We start from the raw sequence: 20696 nt of genomic DNA, 5'->3' as shown, positions 1-20696 counted from the left end.
CCTACAATTAAATCAGTGAGACTGTCTTGGTGTGTAATTGAAGCTAGGAGGTGGCCTAACAATAGTCTACTCGAGTTGCCGGATCTTATTACCAAAGTCAGCCTTTCCTAGAGGATGTTATAATTTCTATTACAGATCCAAATCCGCCATTTTGGAATTTTCAATATAACCATATTAAACCACACAGATAATATTAGCAGTTAGCTGCATGTTGAGTATAATATTAATAACATGCTTTCCCTATACAATTTAAGCACAATAGTTAAAGTGCTATTAGTACTTAATTAAATATTGCGAGGGAATTTTGCGTCTTATTTGCTACGAACGAAATTCAACAAGATCACTGAAAATTCTTCCTACTCACTCTCTCTCTCTCTCTCTCTCTCTCTCTTTCACCCTGCATCGCATTCCAGCAGCGAGGAATTTTTCTAGCTCGATGTTCTTCCATTTGGATTTATTCTTAGAATTGAGTTTGGTGAGCAGGAGAGAAATCTGAACCTGCTAGGTGATTTGCTAACTCAGTTTCTAACACTGAATGATAGCCACCGGGGTTGATTGGTTCTACATTGCTGCTTCATTGGGTGATATTAAAATATTTTTCGTAAAAAATATTCAACGGATTAAAAAATGAGCTCGGTTGCTATAATTCAGTGTTAAACACTGAGTTAGCCAATCACCCCGCTGGAGGTGTACCGAATGTGGCGCTGACTTCATCGGACCACCGCATGAGGCTACGTCCTTTTGGTATCTTCTCTTCTTTACACGCGACCATCAGGCTTTCTAAGTTTCCGCGGTTTCGACAGATAATGAGTGCGAAATAGTTTACTCTTTTGAGCTCTTTTAGAATAGATGCATTGGTTCAGGATATTTTGAGCACCTTCCTTCAGCACCACATCTTGAAAGCATCAATAGTTTGGCATTTGAAACGAATTTTCCCGAATAGTCCATGTTTCAGAACTGTATGAAAATATGGAAAATACCAAGGTGTTCACGAGCCTCTTTATGGTGCTTATTAATAAACTTATCCTATATCTTTGATAGATATACAAAGGCATGGCCATCTTAGAAAAACCAATACGAGAGATCTTTTTCCGCTTTTAAGTTTACACCTCGTTATGGTACAATTAGTGAAAACTAATCGTTTAATTTACCTACGTATCAGTTAAAAATATTAATATTTCAAGATTGTAACATCTTTCAGTCCTGCCTACTGAGAATAAGGTAAAAGATAAATATTCAAAGAACAATCAAGAAACTTTGCTGTGTTGTAAAATATATAACATTCATAATATGCCTGTTGTTAATTAATTTATAAGATAATATCAAGGGAAAATTACTCGTATGATAATATGAATTTATAAAGGTATCTCAAAAAGGTTAATAGGCTTAAAAGACTCACGCATGATGACGATCCATACTTACATGAATACAATTTTTTGTTAAATGGATAGAAACTTAAGCATCTCTTCACTAAACAGTCGCAATTTAACTTTATCTGCGTACTTATTCGTCTGTAACTTCCAAACTGCTTAGTAGGTTTGAGTAAGATTATGTTATACCTTTTATAAAACTTCTTCGTAAGATATCCTAAATGATGGCGTTTCTATCATTCAAAATATTTCACGAGAATTTTCCCAAAAGGTATAACATAACATACCTAATCGTATTTAGTCTACGGAATAGAAAGGCCCTCCCGTGCAAAGCTGGGACGGACCAGATGTATTTTTGTAATCTACTGGAGAGAGGATAGATTGTATTTAGGTAAGATTAGAATACGTGGACATATTTCGATACATTTAGATATAAAAACTAGTTACATTCAATATTAGTATCAGATCAGAAAGGCTGTATGATCTTCTAATGTTTGGTGAGATTGGGATCAAGCGCAAGCCTATATAGTTAAAAAATATACGAAGCTTAACTACGTCACTATCATTATCAACCAATAGACGTTTACTGCTAGGCATAAGAGTCCACACGCCACGGTATTCCGTGAGGCGGCGGCTGAATTCAGTGACTCATTTTTAACCGATCTCCAAAAAAGGAGGAGGTTCTCAATTCGTCGGAATCTTTTTTTTTTTTTAATTTTTTTTTTTTTTTGGTAAGTGGTCTTCACACGCTGCGCTTTCCGATGCGAGGTCGCTATTCTAGTACTTTGGAACCCCAACGTCTTATTTTTTTTAATTACCCTGCTCTGTGCCCTGCCCATTGCCACTCTAGCTTCGTAACCCATTTAGCTATGTCAATTACTCTGGTTCTCCTACGGATCTCCTCATTTTTGATTTGATCACGTGGAGAAGCTCTCTCCATCGCCCACTGAGTGACTCTGAGCTTTCTTATAGATAGAGAACATAGTTAGTGACCATGTCGCAAATCGATATTTGCTTGAAACGAGGTTCCATTAAAAATTTAATCCATTTCTATTTACTACCATTTACCATCAAGCTTTCAGCATTGAAAAATTCATTTAATGTTACCCGGTGTAACAATAAAACCAATCGTTAAAGTTTGTTTTTAAAAGAAAAGTCCATTTTCACGAGCTCTATCAGGGAAGTAAATATGCCATCGAGATTACAGTATGACATAATGCTTTCGATTGCATTGATAAAATGAATGTCTCTATGAAATGGTTTACGAGTAAAGTATCCTTTGAAAAAGTAAACACTGTAGCATTTTATCATCTGACTAGCTGACCCACCTCAGCTTCACTCGAGTGGAATTTTTGAAAATCGTTAAACAGGTGGAATTTCCAAAAATCCTGAAATACGTACTTCTTAATTTTCATAGCGGCTATTTTAAAAATATTATTATATGTTGCTATAGCGGGAATAGAAAAACACACTGTGTGAAAATTTCATCTCTCTACCTATTAGGTATGGTTCATGAGATAAGCCCGCTGACGGACAGACAGCGTACAGACTTTGTAATATGGTCCTGTTAGCACCCTTCTAGCACGGAACCCCAGAACATGATGGACTTTCATATAAACTTTCATCCCCTATTTAACGCCCTTGGGGGTGGAATTTCCAAAAACCGACAAACACATTATTCCTTCATTTTTGACCAAATGGCCAAATATCAATTTAATACAGGTACTTATTAGCACAGAGAGAAAATCTATAGCTTATTACCGTATGGCTTGGTATCCACAGGATTTTAAATAACCTAAATCCACTGGGTATATCTAGTACTTACAAAATAAATCAAAGGCTTGGCGTCGCGACGGATGCTGTGATGTCAGGTTCGTGCATTAAAAACTGGTTAAGTGCGTGTTCTATAGACGCATAAGGTTCCGTAATCATTGCGGTAAGCATTGGCTGTTCTTCTGGTGCTACAATTGTTTATGGGAGGCGGTAATCACTTAACATCAGGTGACCCGCCTGCTTGTTTGCTTGCTATTTTTTTCTAAATCATCAAAAATAAGCTATTTTTGTGTGCTATTTTTCTTTCACTAAGTTATTGATTAATTGATATTTTACACTGCAAAAACTACGCATTTCAATCAACTAATAACTCTTTAGTTATTGGTTTCAGAATTATAGTCGTGATAATTTTATTCCTCCGCCATTCCAGAATTCATGACGTTCTACTATTCTAGATTTTCCCAAATTTTATAAGTCTAATAAAACTACCACTTTTGAGTTTACTACTTCGTAAACCATAGCTTTTCTCCGTCTCAGATTTTATATATACCTACTTTTCGACTAGATCCCATTGAGAAATGAGAGGTAAGTATGAAATTTTTTGACTCATTTTACAAAATTGGAACACACCTAACGAATTCCCAAAACCATGCTTTTACTCTATACTTCTTGCTTTAATGAGTTAAATTATAAGTACTTATTCTAAAAAGCTGTGACACACAGATGGACGGACTGGATCAAACTATATGGGTTTTACTATGGAACCCTAAGAAGACGGTCACCAGTTCTGTCTAAGCTGTCCGCAAGCTACTTTTTAAATGTAAGTAAGTAGATTTATTTCACGTCCACGATAGATGTACGACAGTGTCACAAATAGAGTATCGGAAGCAGGCGATTCGCAGCCAAGTCGATCACTATTTATATCTCAGATTGTGAAAGGGAGCATCTGTTCTTACAAAACGTTCAGTCACATTAGACTGGGTTCTAAATTAAAAAAACCGGCCAAGTGCGAGTCAGACTCGCGCACTGAGGGTTCCGTACTCGGGTATTTCTTCCGACATTTTGCACGATAAATCAAAAACTATTATACGTAAAAATAAATAAAAATCTGTTTTAGAATGTACATTTAAAACCCTTTCATATTATGATACCCCACTTGGTATAGTTATCTTCCTTTGAAAATTGAAACACATTATTTTTAATGTTTTTTTAATGATATAACAACAAATTCGCAGTTTTCAGATTTATTCCTGTACTTATGCTATGACACCTACCTACGTGTCAAATTTCATGATTCTAGGTCAACGGGAAGTACCCTATAGGTTTGCTTGACAGACACGACGGACGGACGAACAGACGGATGGATGGACGGACGGACAGACAAACAGACAGACAGACAACAAAGTGACGTCACACTTATAACACCCCTCTTTTTGGGTCGGGAGTTAAAAACCAACTGAAACCTTGACCTAACAATATAGCAAATTGTTTTGGTGGGAACTTTTTGATTTTCCGTGATTAGCCGTATATTATGTCCATCGTAGCATATTATGTCCGTCCTCGGGATGCAACTCTGCAATATCTCTGCACCTTTTTTCAAAATGGTTAACAAATAAGCTGACAGACAGACACAAAAACATTCTATCTAACACATCTCTGGTTCTCTGGTGGATAGGCTGCATGATCATTTAATATTATAAAATTAAAGTCAAATGAAAAAATAATCACAAAATATTTATAACCAAAACATAATCAATCACGGAAGTGGGAACAAATCGCTTATTACTAAGCAATACTCAACACCCATATCTAATGTGATCAAAGCCTCCCCTAAAACCTATTTTAAACTTGACAGGTTACAAACTAACACAAACATCTATTTAGTTAGCATATTAATTATTCAAACTAATATCCGTTCAATCACCACAAGTCGGTTTAACAATATTACTGTGTTATGTTTAACAGAGTTACTAATCAAGTACATAATCAAACAATTACTTACTTGGATTTCTGTGGCTGAAAAAAAAACTTTTGGAAACTTGATAAGTTACTCAAAATGCCCAACTACGATTATGACGGTTGTGGATTATTAAAAAAAGTCTACGGGATTTTCAAAAAACGCGGGTATCAGCTAGTCAAACAATAATTTGAACGTCTGCGACTGAAAAAATAAATAACTTTTGGAAACCTTATCATTTATTCAAAAAAATATGAATAACTGAATACTTAACAAGATTTTCACATGTACAAAAGTTACCCTGTTGATTTACTTTTTACACCTTTGGTACATTAACGTATTTACGTGCGGTGGCGAAACTAGTAATGCATATGCCTTTAACTTGAATGTGCTTTCTAAGGCATAACTGACATAATTGCAAATCTAGAAACGCCAGGGATCCTAATCCAGAGGATTGGTAATCAGATTACCGTATGAAAACAATTAGTTCGTTACGGTTAAAAGAAATGAAATCTGCTAACCGATCAAATAATTTAATTGAAAATTCTGACAGGTACAGTATCCCACACTTCACACTGTCTGGCAGTGTCAAGTGTCAAGTCCAACGTCCTCATGAGCTTCTGCAGTCACGTCAAGTACCTACCTGAGCCTAACGCAGGTGTCAGGGGCAATGAACAGGATGACACAGGGGATTGATGACACCATCAGATTCAACACTACACGAAGAAGACCATACAATAAAGTTTACGCCATAGAAAGGTGAGACTTCTAGGCCAAAAATAAAAATTACAGGTAGCTCAACGCTACCTGTGAGGAAATGCCCTGCCAAGGATGCCTAGCTTCGAGGCCCGCACCATGATTGACGTAGGTCGATCAAGGAGACTCTCCGTCATGCTAGGAATGTGTTGCACATAGCTTCTATCACAAATCATGCACGCGTACGCTCGCGTTAACTTAGTATTCACTTTAGAATTCTATTTCAAATCCGCCCGATTAGCTTCCTTCCGGTTACCGGAATCAACCGAGGTATCTTTGATGCATTCGGTTAGCACACCAGGTTTCCACAGGCTCTTCCGTAGTCGGGAACTAGAGGATACAAGTACAAACGAATGTAAATAGAAAGTTATTTATTAACCGACTTCCAAAAAAGGAGGAGGTTCTCAATTCGTCGGGATCTTTTTTTTTTTTTTTTTTATTTTTTTTTTATATTTTTTATGTATGTTCCCCGATTACTCAAAGACCCCTGGACCGATTTGGAAAAATTTTTTTTTGTTTGGAAGGGTATACTGTGCAGGTGGTCCCATATAAATTTGGTGAAGATCCGATGAATATCTTCGGAGATGGAGAACAGAACTCCTGAATGGATAAGAGCAAATTGCTCGCGATCACTGTAATAGCTTAGTAAACAGTAGGGTTTTAACTGGGCATAGCATATTATAGTACAGTGGGGCCACTAAAAATTGTGAAATAAAAAATTTTCAAAAGAAAAATAAAACCGACTTCAAAAACCAAAAACACTAAAAAGTAGAAAATAATTTTTGTTTAGCTACACATGTAATGTACCTAGGTATGAAGTCGGGCGAGCTTCACTCTTGGATTTCTAATTTTGTTTTAATATGCTCGCTCGACTTCATACCTAGGTACATTACATGTGTAGCTAAACAAAAATTATTTTCTACTTTTTAGTGTTTTTGGTTTTGAAGTCGGTTTTATTTTTCTTTTGAAATTTTTTTTTTATTTTTAACCCCCAACCCAAAAAGAGAGGTGTTATAAGTTTGACTTGTGTATCTGGCTGTCTGTTTGAAAGGTGGCTTGATCGAGAGTGTTCTTAGCTATAAACCAAGAAAATCGTTTCAGCCGTTTGAAAGTTATCAGCTTTTTTCTAGTTACTGTAACTTTCACTTCTCGGGGGTGTTATAAATTTTTAATTTACACTTGTTAAAGATAAATTCCGGACAATATACAACATTTTAATAAGCAAATCTCGTCGCACGTTTTACAAGTATCGCCGTTATATATTACGCCGTACAAGAGATTACCTATTCCACAGGCTCACAGAAAACGGCCGAGAGCGTTAGACCGTGCGTAGACAATTAAAAATTCCATCTAACATTTCTGCATTTTGCAAGAATACAAAATAACTCGTGGCAGTTCGCAATTCGCACTATAGGACTATAAAAAATTGCGTCTTATCTTAGAATAAACCCACCCAAGTCAATGTATTAAAGATCTTGCCTTTATTTGAAAATGATGACACCAAAATAGAGAAAATCCAAAAATGAGGAGGCCTTGCCTTCATAGGGTAACTAGTAGATATCAAAAAATATTTGAACCTTGCCCCTGTCTTACCCAAACATTCTCCGGAGTCCTATCCCTACGATAAAAGTCCAACAGGTGGGGTTCGTAGCTGTTGAACTATTGTTTTCAGATTTCAACATGCCCTTTTATTTTAACCCTAAAAATACACCGCTTCTATTTCTCACTGACCCTTTTTCAAAGTTCAACAAAACCCATTGCTGGCTCACTACTGAGCACGGCTCTCCTCTCAGAATTAGGAGAGTTTGGCTGCTTACATTATTTTTAGATCATTATGGCGATCTCTCAGGCATCCAAGTTTCCCCACATTATCCTTTGCTGTTACTGAATTGCTTTAAATGCATTCAGGTGTGTGTTGGACCAACCCAAACTTGGCATTTATTAATTTGTATTAGATGATGCCTGTATGGATTTAAGTGGATCTGTGTGGATTTAAGTTTAAATATCTTGTGAAAACTCTTTGATTTTCCAGTATAAAAGTAGTCTATGTTACTTTTCAACTCATTAACTATATTGATGCAAAAAAACCGGCCAAGTGTTCCATAAAAGGGCATTTTTTCCGACATTTTGCACGATAAATCAAAAAGTATTATGCATAAAAATAAATAAAAATCTGTTTTAAAATGAACAGGGAAAACCCTTTCATATGATACCCCACCTGGTAGGTATAGTTAAAAAATTAAAACACATTTTAATTTTTTTTAATGATGTAACCTTTTAACATAGATTTTATTTTTATAACTACATCCGATTTACAATACTTGAGAGATTAGGACTCATTCTGTTTATAATATGTTGCTACATATATATGTATATTCTTTATATTATACACGCGAATATTATTAAATGCTATAAAAAATCACATTCCCGCTCGCGACAGCAAAAATTGAAGTCGATTAATTCAAGCTGTCTTTTCTTATGTGTCTTCGTTGCATGTGTTTTGCTTATACACTCGTATATCACCTAATATTATAAAAGCGAAAGTTTGTGTGTATGTTTGTTACTCTTTCACGCAAAAACTACGATACGGATTTGGCTGAAATTTAGATTGGAGATAGATTATACCCTGAATTAATACATGGGTATAACTTTTTATCCAGGAAAATCTAAGGACCCCCACATTATGTGTAGGCGCATACAAGCTGATGGATAGGATTGGATTACGCCCTGATTTTACTAGAGTACCTAGCTAATAATATTTGAAACCACTGAAACTGTGTAATATATCACGTCATCAATAAATCACTGTAAAGAGGATGATAATTATTATTTAAATAGAGCTGCCAACGGAGTTCAGCAAAATTTCATGCTTACTAAAAGTGATTTAAACCCTGTTTATTCTTGCGTTCCCGCGAGCTCAGTTACTGTCGCACCTGTACATCCTGACGAAGCTTCAAATGAGCGTTTAAAATTTCATATCGTATAGTTATATATATTTATTTTAATGCCGTGATAGCCTAGTGGTTTACAGCCCGCATCCTATTCGTGATATAAAATACTAGACAGATGCCCGTGACTTCGTTCCCATTGCATATAGATTTTCAAAGATCCCGTGGGAACTCATTAATTTTCCAGGATAAAAAGTAGCCTATGAGTTTATCCAGGGTATAATCAAAATTTCAGCCAAATCAATCCAGTAGTTTTTACGTGAAACACTAACGAACATCCATTCATACATATATACAAACGCGTTTATAATATTAGTAGGATTCAACTGAAATATCTACCAATGTAACTTTCAATTGTTTGCTTTAAATACTTCGCATACCATCGTCTATACTTACTCGTATCTTTGATAAAAAATATTCTAAATAAACCTCTACATTTCCAAATAAACCAGTATACAAAAGAGACTATATAGTCAAAGTCCGTTTTAATCCATAATGCTTTTTATTGATCTTTTTACAGGATATTGTAAAGCTGACAATTTTCTCCAGAACGAATAAACTTTGATAATTATATCTGTTCCTTTTTTGGAAAAAAAATCTTGTAAATCCCACCTGTATTTTTTTGTTACCCAATCGTCTATCGTAGGAAGTGCCAATAAAGCAACCACAGTAAATATATCAATTATATATATCTTAGCAGTTCACAGTAGAGACTTTCAAGTATAGCTATAAGTTTTTTATTAAGTACGGCGTACCAAATAATATTGTTTCATTTTATTTTCACCTTCCATCACCAAACTAATGTTTATAAAAAGAAAAAATACAGAGCTCAAATAAAAAGGTAGAAGATATATAGGCAAACCCCAAACAATTTTTTAGGGCTAATTTTGTTTACATTATGTACAAAAAGCAATTTCATGGACCCTTTGTTTACAATTTTTCTAATATAACGCCAAGTGTCCACTGATAGGTAATAAATTTGAAGAAGCATTGATACAAGAGGAATATATCTTAGATGTGCAGAAATTAACTCAGTATAATTTGGTATAATACGTAAAAAATGATTTCTCATGCGCCATTTTAACTTAATGTGTCAAATGTCATGTCAAAAGTACGATTTTAGCCCTTAATTTAAAGGACTGCACTTACTTGCACTATGTAAACAAACATTCACAATAGTCAATATTAGCTCGGTTTAGCATTTGATCATTTTCTTTCGTATAATGAAAGGAAAAATCTTTTGCCAAATTGAAAGTGCACATTTTAATGCTTTACTGTAAAAAAAGCATTTAAGCGCACGTTAAATGATTGTGCGCTTAATTGAAACAGTTTTCAACGCTATTTGAGCCGGTGTCAAATTAACTGACACAATTTCCCTTAATTACCATATCGTCGATGCTTGTAAATGGCACAAACGAGATAGAGATGTGAAAATTATTTTATCTACATTTGATGAGTTTAGAATTAAATTCTACGAAAATTGGCTGAGGGATGGATCCTACCCCTATGAATGTTAATTAAAGATTAAAGCTTATTTCACCAATAACAATGTTATTGGTGAAAGTAAGTAAAGTAAAATTCATAATTGCTCATGTTTTTAAACGTATTATTTTACGCAAAAGTCAAATCAAATTCTGTTTTCCATTTAAACGGGCAAAAAGCACTTACATACTTACATTTTTGTTTTGTAATTTTTATATTTAAGTATTTATAGCATTAGTGAATATTGTGATTGAAATATTTAAAGATATACATAGATCAAAGACTACCTACTTACATACCTACGTAAATAAATAAATAATGTAAAATATGTTTTCTTGACCTGGCCTCTAATTTTTTATGACTATATAGTACTATACCTAACGAATATCTTTTAGTCTAGTTCTAGCATGTCGATAGACGATAAAAATTTGCAGATTCTGGCTAAATATTTAGCCATATTAGGAAGGAAATAGGCGTTTTAACGCGAAAAATTCCCCCGGGCTTTTTAAAAAACATATATCTACGCGGCCAAATCCGCGTGAATCATTTAGTAAGAAATAAATGATCATTCGTCATAGGAAACCTATGTTATTAGAAACTCTGAACGTGGTTGCTCCATTTTAATTATTCACGTCGGCAATATCGATTCCGCGCTGTCAACTGATAACTTCAAGTTGGAGTCGGCCAGCTCGCACACAACTTTTCACCCGAGAAGTTCATTTAATCAGACGCAACACTTTTCTACTATTTACACTTTAAAGTGCTGTGCTTTAAAGTAGTGCAAACTTTAAAGACTTGCAACGAAGAATGTACTTCTAAACTGAACGGTTATTTGAAAAATCTTCTCTGATTACCTGTCGTCGAATAGTTATCAGCTGAAAGCCCGCGAGGGCCAGACGTTTGTTATATTATAAAAGCTGAAAGTTTGTCTGCGTATTCTCCCCAGACCCCAACACTGGGAGAAACGATCAGCGACTATGATGTTTGGATCATAGTGGCTTTGGGAGATAACAGCTAACATTTTTGTACGAAACAGATGATTTTGATCGAGGAGTGCTGTCTCTTTTGGGGATCCGAATGGGTAGCGGTCTTATACTATCGATGTAAAATAATAATATAGTCCTGCCAAGAAACCGCGCAAGACTATGGCAACACTGAATCTTTGAGAATATTGTCTTTCAAAGCGGGTTTGGTATCTCAAACATTTCTCTGAGGATACACAATGTAGTAGAAAATCATTATACGAGGAGAGGTAACCCGCATTCCTAGTCATGCAGATGAGGGTACCGAGATAAGACACAAAGGAGAAAAAGAACAAATTAACGACCTATATGGTACATATAGGTCGTTAATTTTTTCGTTTACTTACTGCTAACTCTTTAAGGACAACTATAGGAGCCACAGTATTCAATATTCACCGGTAAGTAATATGGTCTTTACAGACATGCAATTTATTTTTACAGCTGTTATTGTTCCTACGAATACAACATATAAATAATAATAGGTAGGTATAAGAGACTGCCGGAAGTTTTCTATTTATTAAATATACTATGTCGCTGATTAGTACCGGCTTTTCACAGGAGGTCTTACCTATTCTATGTATAGACTAAATTTAAATTTTCCTCGTAAAATGTTCCAAATGGTAAAAACTACATGGAAATTCAGTAAATTAGACGCGAATGCACAGACAAACAAAATTGCGATTTTGTTTGAGATATATGATCAACACTGACATCTAAAAGTTGGACGAAGACTAATACATATTATATTTTACGTTAGAAAATTATGTTTGTTAACCATCATTAACAATGGCTGTTAAGAAGACGTGATAAATTAATATTAATGTTATTCACAACAGCATGATTTATAACCCCTGTATATCATTTAATATCTTTCATTAACAACGCTGAAATAAATTGGCAATCCTCGCAGACCTAAGTTAATTATGCTTGCGTTAATAAGTACATATATACTTATAAACGGATGCTTTTGAAGAAAATTATGACTTAATATTATAATGTGTGAGTGCGACTTTTTGCTCATTAATACAATTCAGTGAAACAAAAGGTACATCTAGTTATGAGTAGATTGTAAGGATTTCGTGTATTCAACGAATTGTACCTCAATGAGGATGGTTCTCGTCATTCTGTAAGAAAATAATTGCTTTTCGAGGCCGCACAGAGCCATAGATATACCTAAAGCTTTTCTATATGGCACTTAGGGATCTTTCAGTCGTTTAACTTTGACTCAAGAGCACTGTAGCCATGACTTTTATTCGAGGCACCAAAAACTGCACTGAAAGAATCTTTTACAACAATGTTCTGAAACATTTTGAAATTATTGTGTTAATAAATCACTTTTTTATTACTACTTACTGCGTTATCCGTGGTCATAAGCACTTTGAAGTAGGCGTCTTCAACCCAAGCTGTATTATGTACTTAGGTAAGTACCTACTTGCGCGTCGTAAAGAACGTGATGTAAGGAAGTTCGTCATATTGATAAAATAATTGACAACCTTTATACAATTACCCGAGAATTTTTCTTTCCAGCTTTCTATTGAAAATTGTCATAAAATAAATCTTTGGTGGATGATTATCCTATTTCATGATATTCATACTATGCTTTGCCCCCACGCACTTTGCTAGTACGCGGTCTCCACTCTAGGACTTTTTGATCATCTTTCCTTCGGCGGCAGTGGGCAGGCATGGCAAGCCCACTGCCAATACTCGCATGCAACCGCTGGATGCAGGCGGTGCAAAACCGAGGCGTCTGGAAGTCTCTACCAGAGACCTACATCCAGTTGAAGACATGTATCTGTAGACATCCGCTGAAATTGACGACAATAAAATATAGCCATGTTTATTGACTTTAATTTTCATGCTAGAACACATTTTTTTTAAATTAAGTAGACAGAGTTTATTTTAAAAAATTATTTAATTTGTTCTTAATGCAATTTCTCTTAACGCATTTCGTTGGACCACAACATCCATACGAATACTAATATTATAAATGCGAAAGTGTGTCTGTCTGTCTGTCTGTTACCTTTTGACGGCCCAACAGTTTAACCGATTCTGACGAAATTCGGTATAGAGTAAGCTTATATTCCGGGGATGGACATAGGCTACTTTTTATCCCGGAAAATCAAAGAGTTCCCACGGGATTTCTAAAGACCCATCCGTTTAGCCGTTTTGTACGAAATTTGTTACCGAGGTAGCTTGCGTCCCTTTTATTGACATAGGCAACTTTTTATCCTAGAAAATCAAACAAGTCCCACGGGATCTTTAAAAAACTAAATCCACGTGGACGAAGTCGCGGGCATCCTCTAGTAAATAATGAAAACTTACCGTAACATACCCTCGTCCGATAGAGGTTAGGGCCATGAGTCCGATATAATCTCCGTGTCTCTCCGAACGCGGTGGTATCCATGAGGATTTCCCCATGAAAAAAAGGGGCACTGTTACAGCCGCGAATCTGCCGTAGTATGGGCAATAGGGCAAAGATATCCTAACCCCATGCCTCGTTACGGACACATTCCAGTTATACATGGTACCTATGCGTCTTCAGGCCAAACATAATCAGGGCAATAATTAGACGATGGAACTTCATATTTCAGTGATCAAATTAAGACAAGAGATTAAAAATATCTACAAGCATTTTTATGTAAATGATACATAAAAGATTCCACGCCCATCTCTAAGCCTATTGAGTAACGACAATGATTTATTATCTGTTATTGTTGACCTACGTACTGTTGTTGATAATTATTTGATTACAGATTACAAGGAATTTTGCCTTTTACCGATTCCTTAGTAAGTACACTGTTACAGGTTTTTTTTACAAGTACATACCGGTTATTACTGTAGAATGTTGACTCTTATTTAAATTGACCATTAGTTAAATTTTATTTGTACGTAATATTATTTTAATGGATCATATTTATGACACTTTACATGGTGTATTCGTCCGTTGCTTCATGACCTCATTGATCGCCTTTTACCTGAAACAAAAAATAAATTAACAAACAACTTATACCGTTTTTTTTTGCTTTTCTGACCTAAAGGGTAAACAAGTCACTTCTAGCAATAAGTCGTTAAAAAAAAACAAAAATAGAATTATGAATAAAAAAAAAAACAAAAAAAGTATGCACATTTAAAAATGATACAATACAGCCGCCATATTGAATTTTTTCAAAAATTGATAGCCAGTGTGACTTGGAATGATGTAAGGATTCTAACGATACCACATTCAAGTTTTTTGAGGCATTTAGAATTTATGATGCAAGTGCAATAAGGAAACTCACATATTATATGAACTTTGTAAACATAACACTCCTTTTTTGGGGAGGCATGTAAAAATGCTTAAGCGATGGGTCATGTATGTTGCTTAGGGTCATTTTACCGCAAACGAACAATGACATAGAGTAGTATAACGTTACAAAATACTTGTATTATATTATTCCATTCTCAGCAAACAAAACTGTTAAATGAATCAAATAACAAATGCTCCCTTAGGTACAAAGAATTAAGAAAATTAAATTCCCAATAAGGAAAATGGATGTAATGAACGTACACGTACAGCTACCTATATACCTAATAAAATCTTTCTCTCTATAGATTTTCACAACGCGGAAGTATCTTACCTTACCTATAACCATCCCTACTAATATAATAAATGTGAAGTGTGTTTGTTTGATGAATTTATCCTTAACCACGCATCAAAAGGAGGACTGGGGTATTTTACTTTTTTTTTGCATATATATAGTTAAAAATCTTGAGTAAGTACTCTTTGTCCCAGAAGGGAATTTTAAAAATCTAAATCCACGCGGGTGATGTTGCGGGTATGTACCTACCTAGTAGTAAAAAAATAAGATGGTTCTTAACGTAATAAACATTATCCTTTATACTACGTTTCTATAAGGAACATAGAGTAGAGAAGATTGTATATGATGAAGATTCATCCATTACAGGATTACGATTTCCTGTAATGGATGAATCTTTGATGAAAGAACATAGGCAGGGAACTCTGGGTTTGATCCTGAAACAACGACATGTCAAATATTAGGCTATGGATGACGTGTGTCAAAGAAAAATAGGCGATTCACAGGCTACCTAGCGTCAAAATGTAGGAGCAATTGACACCTGCCAGTGACGTCGAAGCCTCGACGTTTTATTACAAGTTCCCTTAAGCCTCATTCGTACGAAAGCTTTTTTAACGTCCGTTAAAAAAGTGTTCAAATGGAACGAATGCATTCCCAAGTATCTGTTCAGTGTTCACACGTCAACGCTTTTTTAACACGCACTTTGTATTTTCAAAGCAACGCTTTTTTAACGCTCGTGCGAATTAGGGCTAACTGTCGTGAACTATGCCATAGGCATGAAATCAAACGTGCGAGTTTTCAGTTGTCATTATTTTACTTTTAACACATATTAAAATCTAAATGCCATCTGAACAAGCCATAATATCAAAGAGACTCAGTCATTAACATTTCATTTTATAGAACTTTGTTGAACTCCAAGATTAAATGAATTAAAGGAAAACGAGGCGGCTGAATCAAAGGCTTGTGCCGGGCGTTAATTTGACCCGACCGCGATTTCAAAAAATTTATCATAGCTCAGTTCTGAAATACGAATTTTAATTAACAAGTAAAACAATTTACCATGGGCATAATTTAAAGAGTTGAAATATAATTTAAATTAACCTTAAATTAGGAAATATTTTGAAGAGTGAATAGGTATCCACTAAGTACCTACTAATTGTAGATTAGTGAAAACTGGCCTGCATTTCTAACAAAGATGAATTCGCTTTCAATATGAATCAAATCAGATACTATTACATCATACATTATATACAATTTCTAAAAAGCTTTTTTAAAAACTTTTTTTTTAATTTAATTATTTTTTTTGTTTGAAAGGTGGCTTGATCGAGAGTGTTCTTAGCAATAATCCAAGAAAATCGGTTCAGCCGTTTGAAAGTTATCAGCTCTTTTCTAGTTACCTACTGTAACCTTCACTTGTCGGGGGTGTTATAAATTTTTAATTTACACTTGTTAAAAGCTCATATTACAAGTAAAATAGTCTTTTAGACCCAACATTCTCAAAATATCTGATTACCTAATCCAAATGATGTAGCAAGGGTAGTATAAATAAAAAGTAGATTATCCAGCTTAATTATTCATAATACAGTTATTGATCCCCCGCCATGCTTGTCCGACATACCTTATGTGATCCGCGCGTATATGCAGGCAAAGTGAATGTAATACGCTTTTATAAACTTTTGCTTGACTCTTAGGAAAATGCCATTTTATGTTTAAGTTCAAGTGCAAGGCTAACCTGGAAGCAGGTTATGGTAGTTTTTAGTAAATAAAAATCTTTATATTGCTTATAATACCTATCTTGCCTACATATAATAAATAACTTAATAGAATAAAGTATACTGCGATACTGTAGCTCATAGCAATGCTGTCAAATTTTGATGCTTTCATTTACTTAATTATTTAAGTAATTGACACGAATTTTATAATCCTGTACTTCAGAGCAACGTTCGCATTGCGAGGGGAGACTGAATTCTATTCAGCCAACTTAGTTTTCACTTCAACTTTCTTAATCTTTGAAATGTTGCACGTCGCGTCGACAAGTTTTAAAATATCTAGCAAGCCTCTAATGATTATAAAATGCAGTATAAAAGGTTGAAGGACGCTGCGCCGTACTAATATCATCTCTAATAAAATCTTTAAGTAGGTAGGTATTTCTATTACTACTAGTTGTTGCACGCAAATTCCTCTGGTATTTCGGGATCTGAATGCCTGTAGAAAAATTAAACCTATCTTCGTTTCTAAAATGCAAAATATCCCTGTGTTTTCACTTCGAGGTCTGACTGGTTTAAATATCAAAAGGTAACAGGCGGACACACTTTCTCACTTACGCCGATATTCAACTAATTTCGTATTATAAAATGAAGACATATTTAGTGAAAACCTTAATACTGACTAGAACTGACTGACTGACATATCAATATACAGCTTAAACCACTGAGTCTAGAAACTTGAGATTTTGCACGTAGGTTCTCTCTTTCACGTAGACCCTCACTAAGAAAGGATTCCGAGAATTCCCGACGAGATTTTTAAAAACTCGCGTTTTCACACAGACACATAGTCATACTAAAATACCGTTATTAGGTTTTGTAACCAAATAGCTCTTATTGTTCCATTAGTGACCATAATTTACATGAACAACAAACAGCGCTTACGTCGAATGACTTACAAATTACTTTCAAGAACAAATATTATCAAACAGTGTTTAGTTATTATTAATTACTACCCAAAGTTGGGCCTACGACCACCTATACATAAATATTGTCACAATGGCTATTCGTCTGAACACATTCATACAATTTCTTGTACATATACCCATAACCAAGCTGTGTTGACCACGTTGCCTCCTCACGTATACAAATCTTTTATATATCAACATAAAACGTATTCAGCACGCATTCAGTACCTTTCTATAAGGTTTATAATATTATTATAGACCCCGAAAATATAACCACATTTCCTAATGTAGGTACGTTGTTACTTGTTGGTAAGGTATTCTTATTATCTAATGCTAAACTAGTGGTAAATTTATTTTTACAGCTTTTCTACTAAGTTACTTTTTAAATTGGCTATGAAACTCAGGCAGACTGGCCGATAGATGGACTAGACGAAACTATAAAAGTAATCCATAGTCAACTGAGCACTCACTGTTCTTGTGGGCTGTGATTCGCTTTATACGTCTTCTCTGTTTGCTGACATTAACTACGTGCCAATAACGAACGCGAACAAGCAGGTGAACAAGAAAGGTGCTCATCGGCAAAACTAACCCAGCCGCCTTCGCTGTCCTTCATCTGTCTGTTGTTTTACCTGCACTTGGCCTAACAGCTGTACCTACTAACATCCAGAATGCGACAAAGCCACAAAAGGGTGTGGTTATTATGTGGTTGACATCCAATCTACTGGTACGTAACGTTTTTGCTTAACGTTTCTGATACGAACCACTACGGAGTGAAATGCACTTCCGGCGTCCGTATTTTCTGCCAAGTATAACTTGTAGACCTTCAAGGCTAAAGGGAATAGACATCTTCCAATCAAGCGCTCACATCAAGACCTCATCATTGCTCTGTTTCTCAGGCATGATTGCCGTGAAGCCTATCTCACAATAAAAATAAAAAAGGGCCAAGTACACCTCATTATTTTATCTAAATGTAGTAGCAACACGCAAACAGACCACAAAGACTGCTAAATTCATATAAGTCATAATCCTTTGTTAGAGAGGTAAAAATATAATAGAAAATCATCCATACTCCAGCAATATCGTAGCGAAGACAGGTGTGAAACAACGCAATCCTATACCAAAGAATGGTAAAGCGACAGCTCTAACAAATTGACTTTTTCAATTTCAGTACCCGGCTCCAACGCGAAACTATCGATAAATTGTTTCAAAGCACTTTCGTTTACGGCCAATAATAATGTTAGTTTTATTCTTGATATGAAATAAAACATGAATTTATGTGTCATTTTTCTACAAAACTATTTGGTATAAAAACCTGTTCCTTAACTTGAACCTTCGGATTTAAACTTTCTTTCCATGCATAGTTTATTTCTCATACTATTACATGTCATTTCCATACAATGGGTATAAGAGTATGTGAACATTTAATGCACAAGGGATATACTGGTTCACAGCAGACACCATGTTTTAGCATCGGCTAATAGGTGGTTTTGCATCTGCATGAATGCTGCATCACGTACGACTACTTTCTGCGTTCAGTCACTGTATAAGTATTGCAATGGAAAATAATGAATAGAACATAATGAAATATGTACAGAATGGAGCGTTCAATTGCGGCATCGAGCTTTCAAAAAACAACTTTTAAATCGCTGAATGCTGATGCTAAAAGTATCGTATCTGCTTTGGCCTTTCCATTTGAGTCGTCAATTTACAAATATTTATATCATCCAAAATGGGTCGGTATAAAACAACCCCAATTATTATTATTATAAAATTCTAAAAGGAGGATAAAAATATATTCCTTCAAAACCTTGTAAGCTAAAGCTTAATTTAACACTTATCTCAAGATGTGGTTGAGTAATTAACGTAAAGCACAACTTGTGCAAGTATGCTGAAACGATCTATTAACTTTTGTTTTAGTTCAACATTTTAGTAGTCTTTCTGAAGTTCGTTGCCGTACCCCGTCCGCTGTTAGCTATGAAACTTTTACAGTTTTACATCGAAAATTGCACAGAGCTCATGTTTATATAGACGGTAATTTTGGGTGCAGGTAAATGCAACTCCAGATAGACTATCATTAGCTTTATTTACAGTGAAGCATCTATACTCGTAGGTAACTGAGCTACGAGTAATTAATGATTGTACAAAATTAGAGTTTAATAAACTAAAGTATCGTGAATCTTGCTTTTGACTTTTGGTTTTCATATAATATGAACGGATTTGTGTAATATGATAACAAGAAGAGTTTGCGTTAAATAACAATATACGTTATAAAAAATATGTATAAGTTCATTAAATATAAATAAATAAATAAGATAAACGTATGACAAGTAACATATTATTTGCAAAAGTCAACATACAATTTGAGATCATAGTATTCTGGCATCCTAGAAAAAAAAACTAAAAACTACTCGTGTGCACCTAGCTTAATGTTGAAATTTGATAATTTAGTGTTAACAAGTTTCTGCTACTCGACACCAGGATCTCCACTTAGACAATAGAAGAGGAAGAAAAATGACCCCCTAATGTTAGAGCAAGATAATAGATCTGCCAGAAAGATCTTGAACACAGACGAATAACTCAAAAGGACAATTCGAATTTGGAATCTGTAAGTCCGTATAAGTGACGTCGTCAAATAAAGGCACTATTCTTACCACCGTGTGTTACTTCCAATCGCGACTCACGCCTTGTAACAGTATCATGTAGTACCTCACCTCACAGTTGAGCATGGGTCGCCTCTCAGAATAAGAAGGCTCAGGCTACTAGAGTCCATCACTAGTGCGAATTGGCAGACTTGACAGCCACACCTTTGGGAACATGATGGAAAACTCTCAGGCACGCAGGTTTTCCTCGAGATGTTGTCCTTCACCATTAAACTAAATGATATTTTATCGCTTTTAATGAACCGCACACTACTCTGTACTTACACTCTTTATTATTTATCGATATATCATATTTATTTATTATTATTTGTTTAGGTCTATAATTATGTATTTTATTATTTATAGTAGTACATTATTTAAATTTTAACATGTTTTTATGTATTTATTTATTCTAATATTATATTATATATAAATGTATACTTGCACCACCTACCTCTAATATCTATAGCTATATCCTTTGGACCATTTTGGTTGTCTGGAAG

The 20696-nt window shown here is 34.9% G+C and overlaps 1 protein-coding gene and 1 long non-coding RNA gene across 3 annotated transcripts in view; both read right to left on the bottom strand.

Moving 5' to 3' along the window:
* LOC123866919 (cAMP-specific 3',5'-cyclic phosphodiesterase) overlaps positions 1 to 20696 on the bottom strand; it is a 600070-nt gene that overhangs the window by 529763 nt on the left and 49611 nt on the right. The gene's annotated exons all lie outside the window — the stretch shown is intronic.
* Positions 563 to 8611, bottom strand: LOC123866924. Its single transcript, XR_006796279.1, has 4 exons — positions 8602 to 8611; positions 4981 to 4990; positions 3633 to 3634; positions 563 to 681 (listed from the first exon to the last, which is right to left on the bottom strand). It is a non-coding gene; the product is annotated as an uncharacterized LOC123866924 (long non-coding RNA).

This window comes from Maniola jurtina, chromosome 7, assembly GCF_905333055.1.
Source record: "Maniola jurtina chromosome 7, ilManJurt1.1, whole genome shotgun sequence".
NCBI classification, from domain to species: domain Eukaryota; kingdom Metazoa; phylum Arthropoda; class Insecta; order Lepidoptera; family Nymphalidae; genus Maniola; species Maniola jurtina.
This window is presented reverse-complemented; position numbering and strand designations above follow the sequence as displayed.